Raw genomic sequence first — 21,934 nt, 5'->3', positions numbered from 1 at the left:
GATCTGAGAATGGAAACCATTCTTTTTGTAAGGGAGGAGGGTGCAGGATCTAGTGGTTAGGAAAGGCACACAGACATTTGCAGTCTTAACTGGATAACACGAAAATATTCAGGCAATATTCTGATTCTGGTTTTGCTTTCTGTGTGGAGGGAGGAGCCTTTCCATTCAAGTAAACGGCAGAAACCCTTCCTTCAGCTCTGCGGATGAACTGTCTGCTAGGGATTCCTGTTTCTTTCAGTCATAATCCCACTCACCCTTGGCAGTCAAGTTCAGCTTCTACTCTCTTCCAGTCTACTGCTGTACTTTATGTATTTTTTTTCCTGTACCAGAATTCCACCTTACCCTGTCCTTCATTTTAAGAATAGTTTTCATGGGCCATGCCCTTTCCAGGTAAAGTTAAAAACAGTAAGTTTAGCATACAGGTCATATAATATATATAAATATATATATATAATACTGATGAGCACCAATGATTTCAAGTAATCAGTCTACTAACACATTTAACTAGATGTATGCTGAATCTGCTACAATAATTAATAAACATTTTGGAAGAAATAAGTACAGGCTACACACATATTTTCTCTGAGTGGCTTCTGGGCCCCGAGTTGCCCTTCATCCAGAGCCTGCCTGCTCTTTTCTGATGCTCTACAAATCTTCCCCCCTTCTTTTTATCTCTTCTGCCTGACATCCACAGGGCTGTGTCCCTGGATTCCTGCTGGGGAGACCCCAGAGGAGATTGGAAGGGGAGGGGAAGAGCGGGGTCAGGGTGCTTTGTCCTGTGCCCCTTTCTGGCCCTGATACAATGACAGCTCCCTGCAGGCTCTGGCTCTCCTCCTTGCTTGTCTTCTGCTGGGGGACTCTTCTGGGCAAGGCCAGGCCCCTCATTTCTTTTATTATTAGTCTCTTTGTAAACAGACCCTCCTGCAATGACTTCAAGTTGAGTGTGCCACCAGCATCAGGCTCGTAGGTCATACCTTGGTAGTGCCATGATTTTCTCCTATTATCCTTTTTAGTGACCTCTTTTTCTAAAATGACATTTCTTAATTGAAGTTACTCTAAATGGGTATTTTAATGTCTCACAACCCAAAGCATGCTGTTCCAGAGACTCAGTGCTGTTTTCTAAATATCTAATGTTTTATATACTATATATGATGTATTTTTTTTACATTTTATCCTTTTATCATTTATATATGTTATAACTGAAAACAAAGAATTGTGTTTATTTACAGTGGACCACATGATATTTTGATAGCTGCCTCATGCCTCAGGGTGACTAAACCAAACTCGTTAAAGCAGTTATTGAATGACACCTGTCCTTTTTTTTTTTTTTTTTTAATGAAAACAGTTAAAATCTGTAGCTACTCATTCTATTTAACTTCATTATATTTAAAACATTTCTTCCCAGGTGCCTTTTCAATCAGAGCCCTTTGTTTGATATGTGCCAATCAATACCTTAAGGAACACAGGAAGAGAATATGAGTATTAAATAGGAAAATAAATTATGCATAAAGTTTTCCTCCAAGCTGAATTTTCCTTTGAGGCCACACGGATTTATATTATCCTAAACTTTATGTTGCCTACATCATTCAAAATACTCTCCCTTGGCAGGAGACAGGGTGCAGTGAATTATCTTCTTGGCTAAATCTAACTGCCCAAATTCACTGGAAAAGGGCCAGCCCTGGACTTGACTCTGTTCTCTGTAGAACTGTCTCTAGCCTAATAACTCCTGAGTTGCAGAATGATTTAGAGGGAGATTAAGTTTCTTCTTAGCCCATGACTTGGTGTTTCAACCTTGACCTAGTAAACTTGCCCTTTTCCAGGAGGAATCGGTAATGAAATCAGGGCCATCACTCAATCGCATCTCCTTCAAAAGGCCAAGGAAAAAATAAATGGGAGAGTTTCTATGAGAGAAATTCCATTGTCATACTTCCAGCTTCAGCAAGCCAAGGAATTAAACCATTAAAAAAAATGAAGTAGGTGGGGGACTCACTGGGAAGATGGGCACTAGAGACCTGGCTTTAAATGGCGCATTGCTGACTCGGTGTCTCATAAAGCATGTCCTAGGCCCGAGAACTTGTTCGTCAGTTAAGATGTGTGCACTTGTTTGTTATGGATAAAGATAGAGGGTTGAGTTTTGCTACCCTAGGTTATCCAGGAAAGAAAACCCTGCCAAGTAAGTGCAATTACCCTGTGCACTCACTAATTCTAGACAGAGTCTCATATAGCCACCATTGGCCTTCAACTCATTATATAGCTAAGAATGTCCTTGAACTCCTGTTCCTCCTGCTTTTATCTTTGGAGTTTTGGGATTACAAGCATGTATCCCCATGTTTGGTTTATGTGGTACTGGAATGGAACCCAGGGCTTCATGCATCCTATGCAAGTGGTCTACCTACAGCTACATTCTCAGGTCACCCAGTTAGCTTTACAGATACAAAACCACATGCTCAGAAGGCTAGACAGCAGATTGCTTGTGTTAGCTCAGTTAATGTGATGATGCTCTCATGTGTTCATAACTAGCACTGATTAAATGAAGCCGATTGACATTCTTGATGCATGGATACTAATAATATGGGTCTTCATTTCTCTTCTATTGTTAATGTCCAGTAGCAATTCAAGGGAACCATTCAAGTCAGTATGCATATGTTCACCCTGATACCTGCACACACAGTTGCCCAGGACAACAGTGCAGCTACTAAACTGTTTGCAAATGATGGGAGATGATCATAGAATAGACTCCAGCTCTCTACTGTGAGAGAGGTTTGAATCCCACAGCTGCCTGGAGCCATTGGAGCACTTGACCATGTAGATAGATGTCTCCTGCTTGTCTGTGAAGCAGCACACACAGTTCACTGTTTCCAAAGAGTGTTAATTGGTCTAATAGCCTCCTAACTCCCTTCCTACCTCACCCAGTGGAGCCCCTGAACAGATAAAATGTGTCTTTAGTTACCACATGCTCATTCCAATGACTCTTTGGTTGATGGATGACTTTCTGATTATTTTAAAACAATGCCAGCCTAGGGCTTAGTAGTGGCTGTGTGGTGCCTGAGATTGTTTGTTGTGCTTTGGGGTGCTTGCAGGGAGCAGGGGAGGAGGAGGGGAGGGAAGAAGGAGGGAGGGAGCTCTGCAATACGAAGCCTGGCTCAGTCATTTTTAAAATCAATACTTGCTCTCCAAGCCTTAGATAATTTAGAGAACATAATTCAGAATTCTCCCTTCCAGCATGTATCCTCCATCAAAGGGGTTTTCACCCAGACTCAGCACAATGCTTGTGTGACCCAGGGATGAACAGATGAGGTTAAAAAGAGAGAAAAGAAAAAAAAAACACATCTATTCTGTGTCTTTCTCCAAGCATCTCTCTCTCTCTCTCTCTCTCTCTCTCTCTCTCTCTCTCTGTGTGTGTGTGTGTGTGTGTGTGTGAGAGAGAGAGAGAGAGAGAGAGAGAGAGAGAGAGAGAGAGAGAGATTGTGCATGTGTCTATGTAGAACTGAGAACCTAAATCATGGCATCACACTGTCTAATTTCATAATTAAGGCTTGTGTGTGTGGTTCCATTATAAAACCTTAGCCTAAGGGATGCCAGCTTCAGATCATTGTTTATTCCCAGAAGGTCAGATACAGGATACAAAAACTCCATCTCAAGGGCTGCTGAAGCCATTCTTTACCTATCCCAGGCAGTACCATCCTGTTGTGGTATGACCAGTTATACATTCTTGTATTCCTCTGAACAGAACAACAGGCTTCACTTGCTTAAAAAACTAGAGCAGTGACTGTTACTTAATCCTTCCCCACCTCTTCACCTGGTTGCAGGAAAACAGGAGCCCCCACTGGAAAACATCTTGGTCGTTTAAGCACAAAGAGCTCAAGATTTCACAGCAATTTTCCAATACTAATTACATTTCATACAATCTATCATATGCACAGCTTGCAAAACCCTATTGATTTTAATGCATCCTCCTGTACTAGGAACAGGTTACTTTATGACATGTTATGTTACAGGATCTCTATGAAATACCTAGATCTTAAAATGTGGGCACAGATACACTCTCAATTATCCACAAGTAGATTATCCACTTGGTCTATTACCCACAATGTATTTTAAATTAAAGCTTCTGTCATTAGGCAACTTGGTAGCCCTAGGCCAAGTTGGATCAGCATGCTTCTGTCCAGGAAATGGGAACTCACTCTGATAGCTTTTGCTATCATGCTTAGTGGGGACATCCTGTTGGTATTATCACTAAAATGAAAATGAGATAGACTTGGAGATCATGCCTTGTTTTGAGTCACCCACATCACAGATGCCTTCCCCTAACAAGAAAAATCAAGAAGCACTTGCAAACATATGCTTAGGAATGCATAGTAGATATGTAAAGAAACTGATATTTCTTAGTACTGACTGAAAATGAGTGATGGAATATTATGATCTCTTGGATGTCTTCCTGCATTTTGTCCTTAGAACTATTCCCCTTTTCCTAGGTAGTGCTGAGGAATGAAAGAATGTGCACCTTGGAAGCAGAAAGATTATAAAAATGTTTAATTCTCAGAAGTCCACTATAATTATCTTGCTGTTCATTTTCTAGAAAGAATGAGTTCTGTATTATGGTTTTCATATGTGAATGCCAGCAAGCACCTAGGCATACTGTTAACAGCTACACTATGTGTGTATCACATGTATATTAAGATCAAATATCAATCAGGATCAATAGCAGGAAGGAACTACTTCCCAAATTCATTGACTGCTTTATTGCTTCTATAGAATCTCCAGACTACATACTAAGACAAAAGCTTTTCATCATGATTAAAATATGTATTTGAAAAATAAAATAAAATAAAATATGTTTGACAATTGCATCGTATTTTGTTTTTCAATGAGGATCAGGGTGCAATAAAGCTCTCACTGATGCATAATTTCAATGAAAACAGAGGTCCTTAGTATAACAAACAGCTAATTAGCCCTGGCAAGATGGAGACTTTTGTTACTGTGTTTCTTGGCCATGGTTTTCTGTCTTTTCCTTCCATGCATCCAGCTGAAGTGGCATTCCTTCTCTTAGGGACACAGGCTATACCTTCTCTGTCCATGGCACTGACATAGTCCTGACAGCCATGAGATGCTGCCGTCAAGGCAGGGCATTCATTTCCCCAGGTATGGCCTTAGATGATGGGTAGCGTAATGGTGACATCATTGTTTATATTTGTTGGACACTTGGACTGCCTACTAATTTGATTTGAACTGAAATTAGAAAAGTATTACTACAATATTAGAGAGATAGGCAATCTAGAAAGTTTGCTATTTCAAAGTGAGCATACTTTTATTTAAGACTCTCAGATGCTAAAAGCAAATGTTCTCACAGAAGTCTTAGACGTAAGGTATTTCAAATATATTCGAAGTGCCCCAACAACTAACTATACATGAGAGCTGTACACTACCCACAAAACCACAAGGCATTTGAGAGTTTTCTATGGGAATTTCGTGATTTACCTTGACACCTTGAATAATCCAACTAGAGACAATGCTTCCTTTTATCTCAGGAATGAGAGACTCTACTTACTTGAAACCTATATTATGTTCATTCCTCGATAAAGAACCAGTGAAATGGATGAGTCACTGGGTCTTCCTTGCAGCTTAAAAACATAAGTGCACGGCAACCATCGTGAATAACATATCAAAACAAACACCTCGGAGTGCAGCAGTATGAGCGGGTTGTGTGGGGTCAGTTGGTGAATGGGGGTTAATTTCTGCTCAGTCAGGTGAGGTGCAAATGCATCAACTTTGCTGGAAAATAGCTCCAATTGTGGCCAAATGGTCTAGTTTCCTGCAGGATCCAAGCAGCCTATTATTTCACGTTTTAAAAGGCTTGTTCAGGTCTAACCATTTGGGTGGGAATCAATACAACAGAGGATAGGGACAAACGTCAGAAAGTATACACACCATCACTGAGGCCAGGTTTGTATGGCCATAATCCCTCCAGAATTGAGGTGTGTGTGTGTGGGAGGGGGGCGGGGGAAGCTCCTTTTGGTGTTCTGACACCAGGACTCAGATAGCTCACTTCAATCTTGCAGGCCTCAGTGAGGAACATTACCAAGAGGTCAGTTCAAGGCGAGATCTGGAGTTATCGGCCCTTTGAATATCCAACTTCCCCTCTGATTTTCTCTTATTATTTTATTATTTATTGCAGGTCAGTGAGCAGGTGGTTGTGCATGTGTGGAGGTCAGAGAACAACTTGCAGGAGTCGGTTCTCTCCTTCCACCATATGGGTTCCAGGGATAAAACTCAGGTTGTCAGGCTTAGTGGCAGACACCCTTTCTCACTAACACCATCTTGCCAACCTGGTACCTGACTATTTTAAAGTCAAGATTGAAATGAATCAATCATCCAAGAGAAGGCAAAGTCATCCCTTGATGAAGCTGGGCCAGCCAGGATAACTACCTGGAAAAGGTGAGTTGCTACTCATGCCTTGGCAAGCAGTGTAGGCTACCTGTCAAGGCTGGTCAAATTTGTCATAGTGTGCTGGTTCCTTGACAGGCTAGAAGGTGCTGTGCAGCTGTGAATGAATGGGGACAATTTTTCCATTGTGGCTTCTAAAATGAACTTCTAGGCCCTGTGTTTTACTTATAGCAAGTCATTTTTAGTTTAGGGACATTTACATAACATCACTACACATACAAAAATGGGAATCTTTCTTTAGATACCCATAAGAGTCACAATGTATTGCTGGGTCTTCACTTGGCCAGGTGAGTGTCCCAATCACTTCAGGTCAAGTTTTCTTGGAACAAAATGAAAGACACCATGATGATTCTTCTAATATGTTCAGGTTGTTTCAAAGAGCCAAGCATTTAGTGACAACTTAAACTGTATGATTATGTTGTGTTATAGTCTTGCCACACAACTGCCTCATTTTCCTCTTTACATGTCAGAATCCCCACCCACAGTTTCAGTGCCATGATGTCATCAGAGGTGACATTCTCCCATTTGAGTTGATGAGTGGGTGCTAGATTCCCTAGCTTGGACAGTTTGGCGTGCTGTTGTGTTTTGGTCCTGTGAGGTTGTGTGGGCTTGCATGCCGAAGCCTTTCTACACAAATCCACCCTTTGGCTTATCTAAAAATGACTTACAGTGCAATGGGGGATCTTTGTCCGGTCCTACTAAACACTCCCTCTGAGTCAAAGCCTTTGAAAGACAGTCTACAGAAGAGGAGGACAACCGTAAAAAGCAAAATCCTGGCTATTTGCCCCAAAAGATACACAAACACATATAGTCATAGTTAGCCATGGGAAGGGAGAGAGAGAGGCCATTCCTAGCAATTCTGCTTTGTAGACTCCCAGGAGCATCTTTCTGGGGAAGCCAGTCACCTATGAAAATTTAATCTAAACTTATTTAGAAAGGAAGAATCCAAACAAAACTAGCCCATGAAGTATCTGCTTGTGTTCTGAGACTTCTGAGATGTAAGACGTGCCACCTATGCCATTAGAAGAGGCCATGAAGTTTTGATAAACTCCAGGAAAAGTTGGGGAGCAGATAATAAGCTAAGGGGAGGTAATTTATTTAATTTTGGTATATTATCTAAAACATATTTTAGATAAGGAATATACAAGACACACAGAATAAAACTGACATTAAAAACAATCTAGGGTTGTCAACTCTTTGGTCCAATGTATTTTAAAAGCATTGAAGTCTGTACTTTCACCAGAGTTTACCTACAATGATTGTATAAGTTAATTTAAGATTGTTTTGAAGAACTGGACATCCTCACTTTCTCCTCTTGGAGAGGACTTTGCACTTTAGCCATCTCTATTATTTTTCCTTAAACAAATCAGCAGATATTATATTCTTGTAGGAAACACTTTGAACCGTCTTTACTTTGTGCCATAAAGCAAGTCCTCCTTCGATCTAACCTCCCCACCCATGTCTTCCTGGGCTACATATCTCTTAAACCACCTGCCAATCATAAAAGTTGTTAATTTGAGTCCTTTTTAGTCTCTTCTAGAGATGACAGGACCAGCTCCTTTGGCCATGTGGTCAGTCCTCCACCCAGGCTAGCAGGCTGCCACTGTGTCTGTCACAGAGGTCTGCATTGTTCTCTGGCTTCTGCTGTCTATGAACAATTCTTTCTTGCCTAATCCCTGGGGACCTGCTTCTTCCAGAGTGGGGGCAGGGCAGGCTGCTTTGTGTGCAGCAAAATCTTCCTTGGATCTGTGCACACATGCAAACATACACAGAAAAGCCTGGTCTTCCTGAATGAAGGAGGGGTTGTGTTTACATGTTGATGTGCTCATATGCGCATGCTCAAGCGCGCGCGCGCGCGCGCGCGCGCGCGCGCACACACATACACACACACACACACACACACTTTAATATTAACACTGATAACTAACCTGTTTGGTTTCATACCTACAGAACTGCTTTGATTTCTTTGTCGCCAGGTATTGTCAAACATATTTTTTCATACAATATATTTTGATCATGTTTCCCCTTCCCTCATCTCCTTCCAGATCCTTTCTTCTTCTCTACCATCCAATTTTATGTTCTTTCTCTTCCCAAAACAAAAAAACAACCAAAATTTCCATAAAAACACAAAAATGAAGAAAATCAAAACAAATAAGAAAAAGACAAATAAGACAAAAATATGCCTGTATAGAACAAAATGAAGTGAAGAGTCTACACACACACACACACACACACACACACACACACACACACACACACAAAATAATAATAATCTGGTGGAGTTCATTTTGCATTGGTTGACTACTCCTAGGCATGGGGCTTAGCCTGGCCCTGGAGTGATTGGGTAAAACTGATTTTCCCATTGCTAGTGGGTATCAATTGCAAATAAGTTCTTGGTTAGGGGTGGGACCCCATGCCCTCCCCTTCAGTGCTGGGACCTCATCTGGCTTGAACCCTGACAGGTCTTGTGTGTGGTCAGCAGGTCTTTCCAATGCAAATAGTAATATCTTTCCATTTCAATCATTCGAGTTTCCTTTGCTTTATTTGAAAAGTGTAATTCCTTTCATCCCAGGCACAATAGTGTCTAAGACTTCATTCACAGTAAGTTGCCTGAAGCCTGGTGTCCCCTGCACAGGCCTCAGCAAGGGATTTTGGAGTGAGGGTGAGAAGGAAGAGCGGCCTTCCTTGCGACAGTGATTGGAATTGAGGGACTGATTATTCTTCTTAGTAGCTATGCTGCTGAGGAGCAGATGCAATTCCCCTGGTTTCCACGTGGAAACCTTTGCTTCGGCATACAGTAATTCACCACTATGCATTTAGCCTGTGTTGCTGTGTTTCAGGACAAGGGAGGGCAGGGATAAAAACAGGTCTTTGCAAACAGCCATTTCAACCAGGAGACAGTGGTCATCTGTAACCATTAAAATTTGCCGTATGCTGTGAAAAGCCATATACTCATGACTTTGGGAGCAGATTAAAAAAAAACCACCAAACAAACTGGTTTTCTAGTGAGGCAGGGCGGAAATTGTCCAATGAGCAGATTTTGAATATATTTGTGGATCATTAAGCAGGCCGGGTTAGTAAACTCCTCTTTAAAAGTGTGTCTTGTCTTTCCCTCAAAATATTGAAGAGAACTGAGCAAAAATGAGACCCCATCTGCTGTTAATTCAGGTTGTTTTGCTGGCCACGGCTACAGGCACGCTGCTGAGCACGGCGAGAGCGCCCCCTAGGCGTGTCAGTGGGACACTGCTAGCATGCGGATCTGCAGAAAGGGAATCTGCGGGTTCCTCATGCTTCTAAATCCAAGCCAAAGCCCCATAGCCACTACAGCTGCTGACCTCTGGTTAACGACTGGCGAGTGTTGCCTTTTGTTTAGGAAATTTTCATAGGGGCATCTCTGGGTACCTTTCTCTGTCTAGTTACCAAAAAACCTCTATGGAGAATGGCCCTGAAATCCAAAATGGACCCTAAGCACACTGGCCCCCAAGGTGGCCTGGCAGTGTTCCGACTAAAGTGTTAATGCATGGAGTTTTGTCCTGTCTCTTAGACTCTGGGACTTGGTTTTGCCCTTGTTTATCTTGGAGCGAGAGTCCCACTCAGGATGTCTTGGGTAAGGTCAAGGGTGGAGGCGTCTTTAGACTTCGGGTCAAAGACTCCAGAGTGTACCTGGGATGGAGTACTAGACCTAGAGACTAAAGGTTTTAGTTTTTGTCCTGGCTCTGTTGCTCCAGAGCTGTGTGACTCTGGGTAAATTGCCCCACTTCTCTGAGCTTCAGACTGGTTTCTGTATGAAAGAAAGAGAATTTACCAGATATAGCCAATGATTATGTCCAGTTATAAAGCATGACTAGAACCTTAATATTGAAGACTTCTGTTTTAAAGATTTCAATTGGTCAATACAATATTTCACAGGATTCTTGAAGGATTCAAATGGGTCAAAAGATGATAAATGTTATTATTATTATTAATTTATTTTTGTGACCATGTCTATGAACTGCAACCAAAAAACTACAGACTCGATTTGTCCTAAGGCATATTCACATCCAACCTGAGCTATTCCATGACTCAACAGTTATCCAAACTGAATGATGTCCCCTCCATTTTGATGGTCTCTTTCTGTCCTTCTTGGTAGGTGGCCATGAAGACCTGGCTTGCTCTCCCCCCTCAGCCAGTGAGTTGTCTGATCACGTGCACAGGGTCACTGTGGACAGCTTCTCTAGGTTGGAAGTTGCCAGGCGTTACTGATTGTCTGTAGGGAAGCCATGGGAAAGACCTGATTTTGTGATTGTGTGTGTGTGTGTGTGTGTGTGTGTGTGTGTGTGTGTGTGTATGTTTTGCTGGATTTGAGCACTAGAGGAGTAGGCTCTGGGGTTGGGCCAATGGCTCAGTCAGTAGACTATTTGCTGTATAAACATGGGGCCCAAGTTCAGAGCCACAGCACCCATGTAGAAAGCAGTAATACATGTTTGTAATCCCATCATCTGCAAAGTGGAGACAGTGGGTCTGGGGCGGGGTTGCCAGCCTAGTAAATAGGTGAACTCCAAGTTCACTGAGAGACTCTGCCTCAAAAAATACAGTGGAGAGGAGAAGAAGATGTCCAGTATTGATCTCTGGCCTCCACATGTGTGTACATGTACACACACACACACACACACACACACACACACACACACACACACACGAGTGGGTCTGCATTCCTCTTGTGAACAGGAGGGTTGCACAGAGGCATGGTTTAGATGCAGCCAAGGATGTAGGTCACACATCTTGGAGTTCAGTGGCTAGGTGAGCAGCAGGACCCAGTGCCCAGCAGCAGGAACAGTTTGGCCTTGGCAAAAGATGCACAGCCATTCCCATTGTCGAAGATGGTGATTGGTCTCTGTCTTAATAACTGATCAAATACTCCTTGCTGCTAAACCTTGGCTCTACTCTCTCTGGCCTCTAGGCCTTTGCCCAAATTTCAGGGAAATGGGCATTTCCCTGAAAAGCTTATTTGAACTTGTCCAACTGGCGAGAATTCAAACAAAGCTTCTGTGCCAACCAGGTGTTTCTCTGAAATTGCAATATTCTTGTTATGTAAGTGGTGTTGCTAATTGGCATGTGCCAGTATGGCTTTACAGCTGTTTGCATATCAGAGTGCCATGTTTCCACTGCCTGATACTGGTCTAGTCCCTACGATCCCTGACTTGTCCTACCTAAAAGAGACTCTCTGTTCCAGCAACTTATTGATTAAGAATTATACAGTAGTGGAGGGACTGCTGAGACTCAAAGATATGACTAGGCCCTGCTTATTTATTGATTCCTGGATTATAAGATTTTAGTTATTTTAATAACACCTCAGTTATAATTATTTGCTATCCTATTAGAATGCTGCTTCTAGCACCAAACATATACAGTGCTTATAAGTATAGTGGCTGGTGCAATGGATTGTGTGTGTATGTGGGGGGGGGCATATGTGAGCATGAAGGGATCACATACTATTCCAAGAAGCATCCAAGTGGGCAGGGTTTCTGAGGAGTAGAACCCTGATCTTTGGAGGGGGCTGATATTGAGTAGTAGTTAACCTCTAAGCATGATAGCTTTTGAGATGAACATTCTGGCATGCCCACCTCATCCACAGGAGGTAGAACCTACCTATTGTCCCTTTTAAATGCCTTTCATAGTCTTGGGCAATGACATATTGGCAATGATGATTGTGGTCCAGGATTAGAAGCTCTGCCTTTGTTCCTTTGTGTGGAAAGAGTGAAGAAAGGCACTAATAACAATAGCTAATTTTTTCTTCACTGTAGAGAGGAGGGGCTTAAAGCCAGCTTTGAGATTTGTTTTGGAAAAATTTTCTAACGATGTATGTATCATGTGCATATAGTCTCCACCTGGAATGGTGCCATGTGGCTCTGTGTTTCTAGGTTTTCTTTTTTATTAATAAATATTAAAGCAAGTTATTGTAAATTCTTTAAGTGAGTATAGCCCCCAGAGGTGTTACATGCCTAAATCTAGTATTTGATCATGAAATTTGATTTAAAAGCAGCAATTTCTTGTTCCTTTCTGAACAGTCATCTATTTAAGGAAAAGTGTTTGCAATCAGAGAATCATAGAAGCAAAATAATTCTCTTTTGGAGCCATGTGTCAGTCAAGTAGATCATCTTGATGATTCTTGCCTTCCATATGGCTTAGTTTGACTCCCAAATATGTGGGCATGGATATAATCATTTGGGGGAAGTATATGTGGCTTAGAGAATCATGTTCTTAGAATAATTTTGTAGTTGATAACATGTGGAGATTAAAGTAATATTTTAGAACATTTAGAAAGTTGTTGAAATAACACCCTATAGAAGATTCTTTAATATTCCTAAGAACTTCTCAACAATGTGAAGAAGCCATCATGTAACAGGGCCTTCACTTCTTAGACAGGGAAACTCAGGTATATTCATTGATTGTAGATAATGACTGGAGACAGTTGGAAGCCAGGACATACTCAGCTTTCTTAGCTTTCTTTTTGGCATGCAGTTACTATGATGATCAGGTTATCTGGAAACCAGGGATAATGTTGGGCTGGCAGAATGGAGTGATACATTGGCACCAGTATCAAGTCCATACAAGCTGTTGGAACCTTTCATAGGCGTGGCTCATGAAGGTATGTAGCAGTGTGTGGATACTGGTTCTGAATTATTGGATATATGGGGTGAACTGTGTTTGCAACACATGGCCTGGCTCATAATGCATGAATAGGAGGAAACCACATTCTTTTGGAAATAGATTTGATTGCTTCCAGGGACTACTCATATTTTTCCCATGTATTCCTTTATTTTTCCTCCAGTTTGAGCCATTTTTTGGGAATCTGTATAGAGCAGACTCCAGGAAAGGGAGGAACATATAATGTACAATAACTGATCCATGTAGAAAACACAAAGATCTATAGCATTCTTAAGTGCATGTCTGAGGCCAGGGAACACCTAGGCATGCACACAGAAGTCATTACCTGCTCTCCCTCTATCCCTATATGAGATCTGGATGGCTCAAGTTCTGCTTCAGGAGTCATTGTGCAGAAATAACTACCCTTTCCCCCTCATAATGACTTCTGAAGTCACTAACCCTGGAGGCTCCAAAAGAAAACCTAGGACTCATTGAATAGAGCTGATACATCCAGATGACATCACAGCTTCTCTTGATGGGTCATTCAATGTTTATGAACACAGACATACAAGCAGATTCTAAATCTAGTGTTTGATCATGAAAATTGATCTAACATCAGCAATTTCTTGTCCCTTTCTGAACAGTTGTATGTTTAGGGAAAAGCTGTTTATAATCATAGAAGTAAAATAATTCTTTTTAGAACCATGTGCCAGTCAGTCAAATAGACCATCATCTTGGTGATTTATGTCTTTGGCATGGCTTAGTTTTACTCAAAATATCAGCATGGATATATAATAATTTTTGGAAGTATGTGTGGTCAACAACAGTTGATCAAGAATTCTGGAATCTATGTGGCCTGGTGAGTAAGAGCATAGATATTTAAATCACAAAGCCCTGGATTGAAAATCCTGCAACAGTGTATAGTAGTAGCCCTGTGATCGAGGCAAGTGCCTTAGTTGCTTGGGTGAAAGATAGGTATACAATGGGTGCTTCATAAAGTTGTGGTAGAAGTAAATGAGTGGATTGTGTAAAGTACTCAGCATTGTGAGTGAGCACCAGAGGGCAGAACTACCATTGTTGCTCTGGAGTTTAACCATACTGTGGGAACTAGGAGGCTAGAGTTTATTTGAGACCCTAAGTTATAATTACGGTGGTTAGAAGGAAAAGAAGTAAGGGTAAGAGTACAGAGGAAAGAAGCAAGAAAGAAGAAAATGGTTCCAAACCATTCTCTCACCCCCCCACCTGATTTGCTGTTTTAGCAAATACATCTGATTACAATAGTGAGTTGAATGTATTTTCTTTTTCTTTTTTTTTTTTTTAAAATAGAGTTGACCGTGTTTTATGCCACAGAATGCTTTAAGCTTTTAGAATCCCTGATGGAAGGGAGATCGTGTGGTCCTTCTTGGCTTGAGCATGAGTTAGAATTTGTTGGATGGGCATTTTGCCTTCATCAAAACTCGTGTCTGGTTCGATACACAATGACATTTTCCAAAGACCATCTGTTTGATCTCTTTAGATTTGTGAAACTCCTTCAGCATTTATACAGCTCTGTGAGAAGAAGCGAGCTCCTTCTGCTTGGTGCACGGATAACCTGATGTACAGAGAGCACTGAAAAGTCTTCTCCAAGTTGCCCAGCAAATAGTAGATGTGGGTCTCCTACGATTTCGCTTGAGTTCTGACCTGGATCCATGCCCTACTCATACAAGTGGCCTTTCAAGTTACTTTAATATTGGTTGAAAATGGCACCTCTTCTAATTTATATCATTTATATAGAAGTTTCTTTTGGTGGTCGTCGAAGCTCAAAATCTTTCAGGGACCCTTACTTACCTGGGTCTGTGGAGTGGTCCCTGATCTAGGATAAAGCACTGCTGTCCTTATTGTGGGATGACCTGTTGTCCAGGCCAGGCCAGCTCTAAGTTTGAAATATTATCATATTGGCGGGATATTTTCACCTGATTGCTAGGAGGCTTAGGAGCTGTCAGTCCCCCAAGTCCCTGGGGGTCCCCTTGCTCTGGTTGCTGTACTATGGATACTCCTGCAATCTGGTGTGCACTATAGGGGATTCTAAGCTGACAACTGATCTGGACTGCTCTGATTTGACTGTCACCCACACAGCTCCCCAGTAGGGAAATCTCAATACCATATCAGCCTTGGGCACCTGTATTTATTAGATTGTGATAAATTCTATTTCCCTGCCTTTGGATGCCTGTTTCTAAAAGAATGGATTATCTAGAAATAGACTCATCCTGTCCTTGGTAGTTGTTTTAAAGTTTGATCAGGCTTCTGTTTTTGTCCAGATCAGATTTTCATAGTCAACCTCTTTTCCAGGCAAGGCAGTCTTTTCCCTTTGTGTGTTCTGTGGTCTTGACAGCCAAACAGTTACCACTTCTCTGGCCTGAGCACTGTCTAAGAGAGAAGCTCTGATTTGGTTACGTATTTTTGTTATTGTTGTCTGGGTTTGAGACAGGGTCTCTCTGTGTAATGTAGGCTGGTCTGGAACTTGCTAGACTCCTGTATCTGCCTCCAGAGGCCTGGAATTGAAGACTTGTGCCCCCTACACCCTGCAGAAGCTCACATCTGGATAGCAGGCATCTGAAGAGGCATAAATGAGGAGAGGGACTGCAGCTGTCCTCAGCCCCTCAGGGAATTCTACACAGGTCCAGGATCAATTCCTCCACTGGCTCGGAAACCTACCACTTCCTCCATTATCTTTGGAAGGAGACAGTTTTTCCTGAGAGTTCCCCTTTGGAAAAAATGATCAGCTATTTACTATTAGTCTGTATGTTAACCATTTCAACACAGAGATGGGCATCATTGTCCACAGCTCTGACAGCACAGTGTTCACAATTGTTCCCTGAGGTTGCGTTCTGCACTTCTGGAAGCTGATGCAATGCCCAGTGTGTCGTGTGGCTTCCTGAGCCCTACCTATGGAATAGAACTGTGCCAGGACCCTGTCCCTCTTCTTACCCTCTATCCCCTCACTCCCAGAGATCTCCTGACCTGATCACATTCAGCCTCTAAAACTAGACTCTAACTGCCCTTCTTCCATTTAGCTTCCCCAAAAAACCTATGGTATTTTTAATATAGATTTTATTTCTGTATTTATTACTTAGTTATTTATGGTTTTGTTAATAGTCAAATTTCTTTTCTTTTTTTAAAAACTATTCTCTTATATATTACATCTTGCCCAGTTTCTCCTCCCTCTCCTCCCCCCAGTCTCTCTCCCTCTGACAGACAGACTCTCTCTGTCTCCCTTCAGAAAAGAGCAGGCCTCCCAGGGACATCAACCAACAAACAGGGCATAATATGAACAACCCAAACTTCTAATCAGTTTTTTTTTATGTGATACATTGTCTTAGTTAGCTTTGATTATAAACCTGATACAATATACTGCCATCTGAGACAGAAGTCTCAATTGAGAATAGACCACATTAGACTGTGGCCATGTCTGTGAGACACTATATTGGTGTTTAATTGATGCAAGCAGGTTAAGCACACCATGAGTTGCAATATTCTATAGACATGTGGTTTTGTGCTGTATAAGAAAGCTACCAAAGCACGAATCTCTGAGAATGTAACCAGCAAACAGATTTCCTCCATGGCCTCTGCTTCAGTTCCTTCCTTGAGTTCCTCTGTGCCCCGACTTCCTTCAGCCATTGACTGTGACATGGAAGTATGAGCTAAATAAACTCTTTCTTCCCCAAGTTGCTTTGGGTTAGAATGTTTCATTGTTATCAACAGAAGGAAACTAGAAGAGATGTTTGGTAAATGTTTTTGAAATACCTGTTTTTACCTTTCATTTTTTAAAAACTTTTTAGCAGACGTGATTGGGTTGAAGTTGAGGTTGGTAAAGATATATTTGGATAGTGCAGTGAGAATTTTGGGAAGCATATTACCATGCCCATCTGGGGCTATGTTGCCAGCCCTGTGCATAAGTAGTTTTATGTTGTATCCTGGTGCCTGAAAACAAAAAAAGGAATTGAGAGGCCCTCTCTTCTTCACTCTTTAAAATTACTTGTCTAGTTTTCCTGGAGAAAAAAAAATCCTAGTCCACATAAACAATAGAATGCAATTAGCCAAGCAGAAAGCCTGATAAACAGTTGAGAGAGGCAGAGAGAGAGAGAGAGAGAGAGAGAGAGAGAGACAGAGAGACAGAGAGAGAGAGAGACAGAGATACACACAGAGAGACAGGCAGAGACAGAGACAGAGACAGAGAAAGAGAGCCCTTTACTTTATCTCCTATTGGAAAGTTTGTCAAAATATCTGCTCATATGGTTCATGAACTACTTTTGAGGTGCACTGTGGATATTTGAAGTTTGGTGTTATCTCAGATCACCCTTTAAAAAATAAATCAAATTCCTTCCTTCCTTCCTTCCTTCCTTCCTTCCTTCCTTCCTTCCTTTCTCTCTTTCTTTTTTTCTCTCTCCCTCTCTCCCTCCCTCCCTTTATCTATCTATCTATCTATCTATCTATCTATCTATCAATCAATCAATTATCTATCTATCTATCTATCTATCTATCAATCAATCAATTATCTATCTATCTATCTATCTGTCTGTCTGTCTGTCTGTCTATCTATCGGAGAGCCTGAACGCAGTCCCCGACTACCACAAATTATGCAGTCAATTTTCCCTCATTTGGGGAAATTGCAGGGGTCAGCACATCCACAGTGCAATGGATAAGCCTCGCCCTTGGGAAAAGCACTTTCCTGATCATGGTATTTCCCCTGGCAGGTAAGTATACTTTATTTATTCTTTGATAGTTTCATATACATTTATAGTATATTTTGATCACATTTATCCCCTCTTTTCTTCTTCCGATTTCCACGAAACCTCTTCTCCTCAGCAAGTCCCTCTTTTACAAGTCTTTGGGGTGTGGAAATACACTGAGTTTAACTAGGATGACTTAAACAGATTGGCCCCACTCTCATCCTTTGTCAGGTAAGCTTCCTTTTGCACTGGGCAGTGGTTCATGCAGAGACTCAGAACTGGTCTAGGTGCTGAGAAGACATTGATAACTGTAGACAGGGCCTATGTATCAGCCCCTCCACAGCCCAGCAAACATGGAAGGGGAGGGAGAAGCAATGTAAACATTTACCACTCTACTCCCCAGCTATGCCTCTGCTGTATCACATGGACCCATGGCTAAAGGGCACAGAAGATGGAACTACATTTATGTCAACTCCAAGCTACATCATACAGATTTTATTTTTAATGAAAGCTCTAATATATCATGTTGTGCAAGTGCAATTCCCTAAAAGAATCCTTGGTATCAGGGAGAAGGGGTGAGTGTCAGTGCTTCCCCTTTATGAAGATTTGAAAGTCTCTGGGTGTCAGCTTCTGTCTGCTGATAGGAACAATAAGAACACATTTTTCCTTATAGGTTGCTTTGTTGTTGAGATATGGTACCATAGCACAGCCTGAGGCAGACGGCTTAGTAAGTCATCAGTTCTGAGGATGACGGTGGTGTAACTTCCTAGGTTTGTTGTAACAAATTGTCACAGATTATGTGGCTTACAACAATGTAAATTTTTTTTTTTTTTTTTTTTTTTTACAGTGCAAGTGAGGAGACCAGAAGTATGGTGATATTTTATTTGTACTGAAATGTGATTTTATTTGTATGTTAATAAATAAAGTTGCCTGGTGGTCAGAGCTCATAGCAAGGCATAGCAGAAGCTGGGCGGTGGTGGTGCACACCTTTAATCCAGATCATATGACAGGCAGATCTCTGTGTGTTCAAGGATACAGCCAGCATGGAGACACACGCCTTAATCTCAATACCAACCATAGAGGACTTGGAGGTCTGTACAGACAGGCAGTGACGAGGAGGTCATGTGGTTGGGTTTACAACAAATGAGAAGGCAGAACAGAAAGTCTATAAAAAAGAAGTAGGTCTCTTGCTGAGGTTAGGACAGGAGCGGCAGTGAAGGGTAAGGTTTTCAGCTCTCAGCTATTACTCTGACCTCTTGGGCTTTCATCTCTGCATTGGCTCTGTGCTTCTTATTTAACAAGATGGTTACATCTACACAGAAGTCTGAAAATGTCTGCAGGTGTGGATCCTTCTATGGACCTGAAGTCTGAAACTGCCCCATAGCTCTCTTCCAGATTCTGGGAGTCATTGATAACTCTCCACATTTGTTTTTGTTTTTTTGCTTTTCAAGACAGGGTTTCTCTGTGTAACAGCCCAAGCTGTCCTAGAACTCATTTTGTAGACCAGGCTGGCCTCGAACTCACAGAGATCTGCCTGCCTCTGCCTCCCCAGTGCTGGGATTACAGGCGTGCACTGCCACATTTGGCTTACTCCCGTGTTCTGAAATGTGTAGATTTCTTCCTTTGTTTTAGTTGACTTCTGTTGCTGCAAAGAAACACTGACCTGAAGCAACTTAGGGAGGAAAGGGTTCATTTGGCTTATTCTTCCAGGTTACAGTCTGTCATTGGGGAAATCAGGGCCAAAATTCAAAGCAGGAGCTTGAAACAGCAACTATGAGGGAACACTGCTCCCCAGCTCACTCGCTGGCTTTCTCTTAGGCTCTCAGTTACCTAGTTTCCTTGTACATCCCAGGATCACCTGACTAGGAATATTACCGCCCTCAGTGGACTGGGTGCTCCTGCATTAACCATGAGTCAAGACAGCCTCTCCTTGATATGCCCATTCTCAATCTGGTATAGGAAATTCCTCAGTTGAAGCTTTTCCTCTCAGATGATTCTAGCCTTTGTCAAGTTGACAGTTAAGGCTAACCAGGACACCTCATTGTATGAGTGGTGGAAGACTCCAATTAGATGGTTCCTGGCAGATACTGCTCGATTTGGAGCATTTCTGTGATGTATATTTTATTCACAAGAGCCTCAATATTTTTTTTATTTAGCTTTTGGTAGAGCTGTGATGCAAAATTGCTGTTTTCCTCTCTTACCCAGGCTATGGTTTAGACATTGCAGAAGATATTCCTTGTTTTTGTTTTGTTTTGTTTTGTTTTGTTTTTGTTTTTCTGTACTGCCAGAGAAATCTAGGGTGTGACTAATCAAAACCTTGCTAGTGGATAGTGTTTGAGGCTCTCACACTTGGGACTGGTTCAGAAAGAATCTAAGTGTTTTGGAGTTCAGTATGCATAGCTTCAGGATAGATGCAATCTGGTTCTGTTCTAGATCAGAAGCTTGCCAGGGTCAGTCATGCCAACCAGGGAGGAAGGAACATGGACGTTAATAACCAAGTGGCCTGGATGACCACGAGGCTTCCATCTGTATTTCTGATTATGAAGATGGTGGCTGGGTAGGTATTGAGGGAGCTGAGTCTGAGATTAAGAGAAAGTCTCATAGTGGCAGGACTTGTGAGCATTCTGAGAACATTTTCCTTCCCACATGATCTCCGAAGAAGATATTCTCATTCCATAGGAAAAAAAATTGTTATTTCTGACAGAGGAATAAGAAGATTCAATGCTTTAATTTACACTGGTGGGGAATGTTTGAATAAGATGCAAGGCAGAAACACGAAACGTACTTACCAGAATTCAAACCATCTCCTTCCCTTACAAAAACAAATAAAAAATCAAAAACAAAAAAACCCCAAACAGCAAACAAACAACAACAACAACAATAACCAAGAAATCATTTTATGCATCAAGTCCTACTGGGACCATTAGAGTTATGGTTGTATTATGTTTCCATTTTAAATTTCTATTTTCAGGTATTTCTGACATACAGTGTGTGTTTTCAAGCCAGAGGAAATTATATTAAACAAAAAGTGAGAGATAAAACAATATAATTGCAATCTATTATTCAGAAATGACTGAAATGAAAAAAAACGAAATAGTATTTTTGATAGCTTAAAATAATTAAATATATATATATATATATATATATATATATATATATATATATTGCATTATCATCATTGTTATTAGAACTTGGAAGCTAAAAGCAGTAAAAGGGAGCACTTATTCAGAAGGGGAAGCAGAGCCAGCAGCAGTGGCTAGCATGGATGCTATCACAGAGGTGACATGCTGCGCACACCCCACTGTCGACCTCTGGCTTCAGCATCTTGTCTGAACCCATACCTGGTGCATAATGAATTCAATTACTCGATTTTCTGTTCTGTTACTGCAGATTCTTTCTCTCTTCACAACTGCTTCATATTTTTCACTTCAGCTGTCTATCTCTGAAAATATTTTCCTAAGCTAAAATGTCCTGGAATAAACTCAATGATCTGGGGAATTTCACTTAAAAATGTATTAATTGTATAGGTCTGAATAAGTGTATACCATGTGAATGAAGTGTCCTTAGAGGCCAGAAGAGAGCATCGGTTTCCCTGGAACTGGAGTCACAGGTGCTAGGAACCAAATTCAGCTCTTCTGCTAAAGCAGCAATCATTCTTACCCACCGAGCCATCTCTTCAGTCCCTTTAACACACTTCAAAGGAAGTGCAGGATATTTGTCTAATATATTTTTCACAGAACTAAGTCTAGTTTAATTTCCTTTAAATATGCACAGAAAATATGAAGTGGGACCACAGAATCCAAATTCAGAATTTCATATAAAAAAGACTAGATTCTCAGTATCTTAGAGGGTTCAGATACAAGAGCTTGTGAGACAAGTAGGAAGCTTGCAAACTCAGTGAGTAATAATTTGCCTCTATAACACCTTTGCCCTGAGCTGAATTTACACACCCCTCAAATACAGGGAAAATGAGGTCATTAAATTTTAACCATGAGCATGCTGCATCTAATTATAAGGTGTCTTGTCTTAATTCCTGACTGCCACATACTCAATTCAATTACCTAAATTTTCTATTCTATTTAAGTAATCTGGTTTCTGTGCAAAGTGGAGCACTCCCAGGAATGAAGGGAAAGAGTAGCCCTTAATTTCCAAAT

General features: G+C 41.3%; 1 non-coding gene across 1 annotated transcript; it reads right to left on the bottom strand.

Annotated features, from left to right (window-relative positions):
- Positions 1-17,649: 17,649 nt before the first annotated feature.
- On the bottom strand, positions 17,650-17,812 carry LOC118588156. The gene has a single exon (XR_004945552.1). It is a non-coding gene; the product is annotated as a U1 spliceosomal RNA (small nuclear RNA).
- Between the last annotated feature and the right edge of the window lie 4,122 nt (positions 17,813-21,934).

The sequence above is a fragment of the Onychomys torridus genome, chromosome 7 (genome assembly GCF_903995425.1).
Source record: "Onychomys torridus chromosome 7, mOncTor1.1, whole genome shotgun sequence".
Classification (NCBI taxonomy): Eukaryota; Metazoa; Chordata; class Mammalia; order Rodentia; family Cricetidae; genus Onychomys; species Onychomys torridus.
Note: the sequence above shows the minus strand (reverse complement) of the source record. Positions and strands in the feature narration are given on the sequence as shown.